Source organism: Cuculus canorus, chromosome 2, assembly GCF_017976375.1.
Source record: "Cuculus canorus isolate bCucCan1 chromosome 2, bCucCan1.pri, whole genome shotgun sequence".
In the NCBI taxonomy this organism is placed as follows: domain Eukaryota; kingdom Metazoa; phylum Chordata; class Aves; order Cuculiformes; family Cuculidae; genus Cuculus; species Cuculus canorus.
This window is the reverse complement of record NC_071402.1, coordinates 124,093,091-124,102,288: the sequence shown is the minus strand read 5'-3', so window position 1 is coordinate 124,102,288 and position 9,198 is coordinate 124,093,091. Positions and strand designations below refer to the sequence as shown.

Sequence of the window (9,198 nt, the reverse complement as noted above, 5' to 3'; positions counted from 1 at the left end):
GCATTTCCTTTTTTTCTCAGATTCACATTGGCCTAATTCTGCATTTAATTTGTTTTTCTCAGCACTAACAACCTGTGCTGAACCTGTAGCTCATAATGCAGAGTTGTTTCCTTTTGCACCATGTGAAATGTTTCTTTCCCCAGGGCAGACAACTCTACCTTTTAGATTAATCGTCTCCAATTGTTTCACCTTGTGTCAGCAACAGGAAACAGGCAAGGTGAGTGCTGGAAAGAGCCAAGACAAAGAAGAAAGTGGAGATAGGGAATGGAGAGAGTGGTAAACCACTAGAAAAGAGAGAGAAATTTTCACAGAGCAAAGTAAAGATAGGGAAGAGCCAAATCCAGACTGGTAAAAGTGAAAGGTGGGTCCAAAATAAGCATAAATCTTGACATTAGAGCTAGTGGAAATGAGCGAGTCCTTGTCTTTCCCCTGCTTGGTTTGTTGGAAGCAGATACTGGCTACACCAGAAGCATTCTTGGGAGCTGATGCTGGCAGCTGATTTTGGTCTACTTGTTCAAAGAAGGAAAACTGTAGAAACCCACTTTGTTCCTTTGTGTCTATGATAGACACAACTTAAAAAAACTTATCTCCTGTTGCCAATTAATCATTAATATTACTTTCCTTCTTCAGCAGGCAGCAAAGTTAGTTGACTAGTTTTGGATTCCTAGTTGTTGTTGCTTATTCTATGTGTATAGGTTGGTGTCAATTGCATTGTCCTCTCTGAATATAATGACTTTCATAAAGAACTGCAACTGAACTCCTTTAATGAGTCAAAGGGCTGCATCTTCAATTTAATAACACTCGTATTGTTGCTTCTGAGAACTTTGTTTTACTAGCAATTCAGACACACTTCTGCAATTCAAAACATCTTTTGTCAGAGGTTTTTTTAGGGATTTAACACTTGCAAACGGCATCCTGAGTAAATGGATGTAAATTTGGAGCTAGGTTTTTTGTCCATTGCCTTTAAAAACAGATAACAGTTTTCTCTACAAGAAAGCGTATTTATACTTGCGGGCTTATGGGTAGTTTTATAAATGCATCAGCTGTGACACTTGAGGAGTGACAAGAGCACTTTGTGCTTTATTTATTTCAGAACATTGAATTAGTTAAAACTGTAGAAGTGCAACATTATGGTAGTGTGGCAAGGCTTCCTTAATAACATAGGGGTTTACATACCTTTTACTTATAAGTATGGAAGCCTTACTCTGCTGTAAAGGATATCTCAGATGAAGCTACCAGCTGTGTCATTGAAACAGAGCAGCAGTTCCAACAAGATTGACAGATAAGAGCATGAAAGTGAGTATTCATAAGCATGTTCAGAAGTTGTAGTTTAATTTGTCAGGACATCAGGGCTAGAATTTTTACCATTTGAAATAGGTGTGGAAGGAATGTTAAGTAATCACAACTTCACTGAAAACCACGATCAAGGCTTCCCCGTCTTTATTTCATGTGAGGATTTCCCTGGCAACCTTCCCTGCTGGTGACCAGACCACATTTTACATTCCTTAAGAAAGACAATTCTGCTTACAGCACAGAGCAACCACAACCCATGCTGGGGCATGATGCAGATACTGTATTGTAGGGAAGAATGGTTCTTGTTAGATTGGCACATTTATTTTCCTTCATTGCCAGCATTAGACTGTGTTTCTTAAGCTGGTAGCTATCAGCCTGACATGGCATGCGTACAGGTTTCCATTAAGTTTGTATTTCCAAGATGGAAAGCTGCAAATGTTTAAAATAGAATTTCTGATGAAACATCATGTGGTTGAAAGTGGAAATTTTAGATTTATTTGAGACATGGATTTTGAATGTCCTGTAGTCTTCTGATACCCACGCTTGCAAATTCTTTTCACTTGATTGACATTTAAAAACACATTCATGGAGCTGTGTATTGCAAATATAAAAGCAAGATGCTGAATACTACCTTGGGTAGTAGTTTGGGCGTTCTATTTTTATACTAGGTACTTTTTATACTAGGTACTAGGTACTTAAATGGAAAGCAAAACTTTCTTCTGTGAGGGGAATAGATTAAACAATTTCAGGAATTTCTTTAGTGGAAACCATCTTGTGTACAGGTATACTTTTCAAATATCTCTGTATTATATGAATGATAGTAAATATATTAATAAATATAAAGAAGTATATTATTAATAATTATGTGGAAACATAAGATTTACTTTTCTGCAGAAGAAACCACAAAACATGCAATTGTTAACTTGAAACATCAGATTGCCTCTACTAAGAGAGCTCAAGTGCTGTTCACAGTGAAACTCTTGAGGAGTACAAAATATGAGCCAATGACCTTGAACTTCCACTCAGCTGCACTTTCTTTATTTAGCTTAGGCCAATGATTAACTTTGCTAATGACTGTATATTCAATTTGCCATTGTTTATGTATCTGGCAGTGAAATAGACTGTGTCTGTGTTTGTGTGGATGATACTATATACTTAAAGGAAACTCTTTTTATAAGTTGTTCCCTTTGAAAAGTTATGTCTTTGTGCAAGACCTAATTGCTTCTAATTTACCTTATTTGTCTTTGGACTCTAACTTCAGGTTACTGCTACTGTCAGCATAATATATTTCTTCCTCTTAGATATTGTTCTTTTTTCTTAATCCTTATTTAAAAGAGGATGACACTCTCTTATTCTGCTCCCTTACAGCAATTAGACTTCTATGGCAGATCCCCACAGAGCAGAGGAAGCTACACCCTGAAATAATCATGTATAGGGCTGTGAAGTCATCTGTGCAGCTTTGTCTCCAAAGGGAGGTTTGTCAAGAAATAGCAATTTAATTTCTAGCCTCAGCACCATAGGGAACCCAGCGGAGATGTCTGCCCACAACACACATGGAAGCAAGGCATCTTCAAATTCCGGCAATCTGCTCTAGGTCAGCCCTGGCCAGTTTGTAGCAGTGTTATCAGGCTCTTGACAGAACAAGAGTCATGCTGGTTTTAAGGCAGAAAGGGGATGCAGCATTTAGCTGGATCAAGCGTCATGGAAATAGTCCAGACTGAGGAGAATATAGCTTGGTTCCTTGGCTTAAATACAGGATACTGTTAATGCGCTGTGAGACAATCCCACAGACCTTGTGTGGACAAATGCTGCTTAAGTGTTTCTTCATATACTAAAGGGAGAAGCAGCTCTCGAAGTCTGTGCATTTTAATGGAAATGGAAGAAGACAGATTCTGCCTTTAGTAGCAGTGATGTAAATGGCAACCAAAAGCAGAAATTTGTGTCGTAAGTTGTATGCAATCCAGCTGTAGGAATATATCTGTGAATGTCTTAAAATATATATACTGAGGTGGGTGTGTATACAAGTGTCTACATTTCTCGTGAGCTGTAGAAAAAGTTAGCAGTTTCACACTTCTGCACTGCTCTGAAATCTCTCAAATACAGCAGAGACTGTCAAGTGTTTTGTGGACACGTTATTTTTGCAGAGGGGAGAGAGACAATGAGGATACTTGGAGGTTTCACCTTGATTCTTCCTTGCTCTGTTCTCTAAACACAAGAATTCATTCACACAGATAATGATAGAAAGAAATGTGGCATCTGGTGCTAAAAAAATTACATAGTTTGATTCTGTTATACTTAGGGTCTAAACCGGTTCATTCCAAACAGAAGCATTTTCCAAGTCATTTCCAGTTGTGTGGTAGTGACAGAAGAAAAATCGATCTGTGTAACACATCTGCTACCTTCTGTTTTTTCTCTTCTCTACCCCTACATATGTTGTACTGTCTTTAAAAGGTCTATGGTGTGCTTGTACCACTGATTTCAGCTGTTCTTCAGTGATTGACAGGAGCAAGTGAAGGCACAAGTAGGCTCATTGTTTGCTTTTCAGATCAGGAATGTTGATGCTGCTTCTCCTATGTAATCTTGAAATTCTCTAAGTTTTTTGTTAAAATACAACGGCTGAAAAGTTATAACTCTGAAAAGTGTTGTAAATGGGAAAATAACATTTGATTATATAAAAGCTGATTAAAAGTTGAAAGTAGACTTTGTAGTCTACTTTTTTCCTTCAGTTGTTAATCAAGAAAAGAAACCAATGTTTTAGATGAGCTTTACTGCACACCTGTGAAATAGCTACCCTTCACTCTGAAGCAAGAAAAATTCGTACATTTCCCATAGTTGAATCACCTACCTCAGTGTATGGTTACAACGATTGCAAATCCAGTACTAATGGATCAGTTATTTTGCAGTTCTTTCTCCAAATTGATTAAAAGGGTTGCATTTTCAATTCCAGCTGTGGTGTTACATTTTAATGAGTATGCCACCCAAGGACTATAGCATCATAAAAGAAAAAAAAACACAAACCCAAATGCTACTAGTTAAGAAATAATTTTGTGTATAAATGCATAGTATGTGCATTTAAATGGTTGTGATTTTTTTCCTCTGCCTTTCCCCTTCTAGATATTGTTCTGAACTGAAGGCACAGCTGTTCCATGCCTTGCTCTTCCAGGATAGGTAAGGGTAGCTTAGCCTTTGCAGACAGACCTGTGGTGGTTCTGCTGAGCATCAGAGTGTCAGGAGACCTGCTAGCTGCTGTCCAAAGCCCACATTGTTTCTTGGTGTGACTCTGTGATCCCAACAGGACATTGTCTTGATGTGAGCTCAGTGCTGTAGCAGTGACCCTTAAAAAGGAGATCTTTGGGAAGCTTTCAGATCAGAGTTTGTGCGCATCTGGTGGCTGGGTAAAGTGAGACCAAATTTACACAAATGTGTTGAGTTTTCCACGGGTGAATCCAGCACAGGGCTGAGAGCTGTTCATACAGAAGAAACATCTGCATCTGCTTTCTTGTCTGACATGTCAAAGTGAAAGTCTGGGTAAAGTCCTTATTTGGGCCTTCAGAAATTTGGAGCTTGAGTTCTATATTGAGGACTGTACCTGCTGTTCTTAATTAACCCCAGCTGCTATTCAAGCAAGCACTGTGAGAACCAGCAAGGAACAGGCTGTGACACCTGAAATTACCAGTCTTGGAATTACCCTTACCAAGAGGACAAAAAAAGACCTATTGTTTTGAGATTGGAGAACAGTAATAATGTTCACTGACTGATGGGATGACTTGTAAGAAATAAAACAGCTCAAAAAGTATAATTAGTCCTTGTAAATGTATTTCTGAATTATAATTCTTATATTTCACCTACCCCTCAGCATCAGCTTTGTGAAATTATTTTGCTTGGTACAAGGAGTCATCTGCAGTGGAGTGCAAATGGGATCAAATTAACAAAAAGAGAAATTAGGCTGAGTGTCAGGCAATCTGAACTATGAGAGTTATTTGACTGTGAAAGAGCTTCCCAAGGGAAACGATATGAGCCACATTATTTGGAACACCTAAAATTAGATTTTAGAAAGCACTAAAAAAATGCACAACCTTGCTTTGGGAGGGAGGTGGACTAGAAACAGCAGGGTTGAGGGTTTCCTTTTTTTGCAATAAATTCTGCAGTTGTTGGGCCTGATTCTGTTTTGTGATGTAAAATTCACAGGAAGATTTGCCTTACTTTTTCCCTGAGAAAACTGAGGTTAAACATACGGGTTTCTCCCCACCACCTATTGCCAACTTTTAAACTGCGTCTTTTTATTTCTGTCCCTCAGGGATAGTTCAGAGCCCTCTCTTCTAATTATAATGAGTATATTTAGAGGAGAGGAGAAAGGGCACATGTGCCTTAAGGACCCTTTGTGGCATTTCCCTCTTTTCTGGCTCTTAACAGACACTAGAACTGATCAACATATTACTCCTTTTTTGTTTTCAATTCAGAATTTATTTAGCTTATTATGTGCAAATCCATAACCCTGGCATGTTCTGAACCTATTGTCTGAAATCGCCAACCATATTTTAACTAGCAACTTGATGAGTAGGGAAGACACAAGTGAAATACAGCCTTTAACCAAGGAATAGAGGCCTCAAAATAACACATGTTGATTCATTGAAAGTGTTGCAGTGTTCTCCATAATTTTATATAGAAACCACATAAGTGAGAGAGAGATTCAGTGATGCAAAAGAGATTCTCATGCCCAGTCCTACATATTAAAATATGTAGATCGTGCAGTTACGACTGAATTTTAGGAGCCAATTTTTTTGTTTTGTTAGTTTGAAGATGCCTACCTTTTTCTACATACCATCTGTCTTTGCTATCAGTGTCGGTTTGTGTGAATGACAGCACTGCTTCTTACAAAGCTCGCTTGAACAAATAGAAATGTTTCTTCATTGTGTAGGCTTTAGATGTGATCCCCTTCAAGCTGTACCAGTGTACCAGTGTAAAAACTTACAAATTTGTCTGCGTGCACAAATGCATGCCAAGGTCATGGCATTGAGCCTTTGAATTTGTGATAAGAGACAAAGAAAGGCACATACGCAGAATTTTCTGGAAGATAGTTTATTTGTAGAGGATTCAATATGGCATGGGAAGGAAGCTATAAGGCATCTCCGATATTTCATTCAAGGGTTGTGGGTTATAGTCCCTGAAATGCATTCTTCTCCTGGGTCAATGGACAGGAACGATGTCCTGGATTCAGGATAGAAGAGTGGGATACATGATGAACACTTCCTGTGCATTGCATTTTGGATTGTACATGGCCACACAGTTTCTGGTTGTGGAACTTAGGCTTCATTGCTTGGAGGAATGGGTGCTGGGGCCAGAACTGGTGAGAGAGGCAGATAGCATTTCAGATGCAAGATTGACTTCTAAATACCAAGAGCTGTTTCCCATTTCCTTTCTCCCACTGCTGCTCGCCTCCAGTGTGCTTTACCTCCTGCTGCCGTGCACATGGTCTGCCACAGAAGCGTGGGTTGTATTTTTTTTTTTTCTAATTTGACTAAGAACATATTTCCCAGTCTAAATCCTTAATGAAGACAAAAGGTCTATATTGTTGGGTGGGAAGATACTAACCTGAAACATTATTAGCAGGGAAGACTCATTCTCTGTATGTCCCTGTTTTTGAATGACTTAATTGAGGAAAAGACATATTTTCTGGTAATAGCATTTCGCACAGGGCAGCAATGAGGGTAGAATGGCAGAGATACTGCAATGCCAAATTTCTTGGAAAGCTTCCTTAACCCTTTATTGAAGTGATTGTAACCAATTCTGTTACAGTTCCAGAGTGCTTTGATAAGCTAGTCCTTTGCATAGCAATCTCTCAGGGGAAAAAGCAAATGTTGCAGATGCTTTGAATAGTTAATTTTTGATTGATCTCCCATAAAGTTATAGCAGAGGGAAAATACTCGGGTATTATTTGGATATTGTTCACATACACTTGCTAGGAAATGGACCAGGTTACCACAAGAAGGATGTTGAGGCTCTGGAGCGTGTCCAGAGAAGAGCAACGAAGCTGGTGAAGGGGCTGGGGAACAAGTCTTACGAGGAGCAGCTGAGAGAGCTGGGGTTGTTTATCCTGGAGAAGAGGAGGCTGAGGGGAGACCTTATTACTCTCTACAACTACCTAAAAGGAGGTTGTGGAGAGGAGGGAGCTGGCCTCTTCTCCCAAGTGACAGGGGACAGGACAAGAGGGAGTGGCCTGTAGCTCCGCCAGGGGAGGTTCAGGTTGGATATCAGATAAAAATTCTTCACAGAAAGAGTCATTGGGCACTGGAACGGGCTGCCCAGGGAGGTGGTCGAGTCGCCTTCCCTGGAGGTGTTTAAGGAACGGGTGGATGAAGTGCTTAAGGACATGGTTTAGGGAGTGTTAGGAATGGTTGGACTCGATGATCCAGTGGGTCCTTTCCAACCTGGTGATTCTGTGTGAACTTTTAACTTCATTGCCTCTTCTAATCCATCCCTCTCTAATGAAACAGCCATTTATTCCCCTAAAGATTGTAACTTGCCTCATCCCTATCTTGTCATCTCTGCTGAAGCTCTCCAGACTGAACCATCTCATTTCTCCTGCTTATGCAAGAGATTCTTAAACTACTTGACCAAAAGATTTCAGGCAGCTGGAAAAGCGTAAACAGAGTGCCTGCTTCTAAGAAAGAAGGGAAGGATGAGAAAAGTAGCACCTGTGAATTGTAGTCCTTACAACTTCACATAAATTCCTAGAAAAACATCAAAGAGTAAAGTTTCTACATGCTTGGAGGAGACAGGGAAACAAATTATGATCTACAGAGATGTAGAAAGAACAAATGTGTCAAATCAATGTAATTTCCTGCTAATATAAAGCCTTACAGAAAGGAAAGAAATAGTGGATACTGTGTTTTGCATTATTGTAGGGCTTTTGACACTGTTTTACATGATGTTTTGAAGAGTCTCAGAAGACAGTCATGACACGATGAACAGAAAACTAGGCGTGAAAACCACATTTGGAGCATTTATCCAAGATAAAATTAAAGAAGTTATCAAGTATGGCTTGCAGAAGACTCTCTTTGGTACTGTCTAGTACATTCATTTGCCGTTTTACTGATGAAATACAGGAATTGCTTGTTAACTTTACAGGTGACTTCTGACTGAGAGGGGATGTAGTCCTGTCAGGGGCTGGGTTAGAAATGAAAATCAGTGAGTGATGTCCCACCATTCTACAGGAGATTTAAAAACAAAGCCAACAACATACAAGTTTTGTTGGAAGATTTGTGTCTTTTTAGTCAGTGTATTACTAAAGAATTGTGAAAAGTTAACAGAAGTTAACATGGCAGGAAAACACGTGACATTAATACTTGAAATGCTCATCCTTCTATGCTGTCATTTGGTAATGGAGTTATATCTAATGAAACTTTAATATGTAGAATTGTTTCTTCATTTATTACTCAATCTTTTTTTTTCTTTTTTTCTTTTCTTTTTTTTTTTTTTTTTGTAACATTGCAGCAAGTCCAGTGAACTTTATACAGTTCCTTACTCTAAACTTAGAGCAACAAAATTCTGGCTTAAAGTCAACAGAGTTTTTGTCACAGCAGGAGTTTCTACATGTGGTTGACTGTGATTTGTTCTCTGCAAAATTGCGTTTGAGGGCTATGGGCTAGATTAAGGACAGGCTGGCATCTATGCCTTTGGTTTTCATGGCACTTGTCCAGAACTGTGAGCTTGCTCTTTAGATGAATGTTGTCATCAGAGAACTATAATGAGGCTGTTCGTACTGTAGTTTTGGAAGCAGTGCAGTATAAAAGTCTTCAGTCTGCTGAGAGCTAGAAATTTGGCTGGTCTTCAGCTTACAGTGCATAAAAAACATTCTTTTTTTTAATCTTTATTTTTTCCACTTTTATTTCTCCTCCCTTCCTT

The 9,198-nt window shown here is 39.0% G+C and overlaps 1 protein-coding gene across 1 annotated transcript in view; it reads left to right on the top strand.

The window, feature by feature from the left end:
• WIPF3 (WAS/WASL interacting protein family member 3) overlaps positions 1–9,198 on the top strand; it is a 39,105-nt gene that overhangs the window by 6,394 nt on the left and 23,513 nt on the right.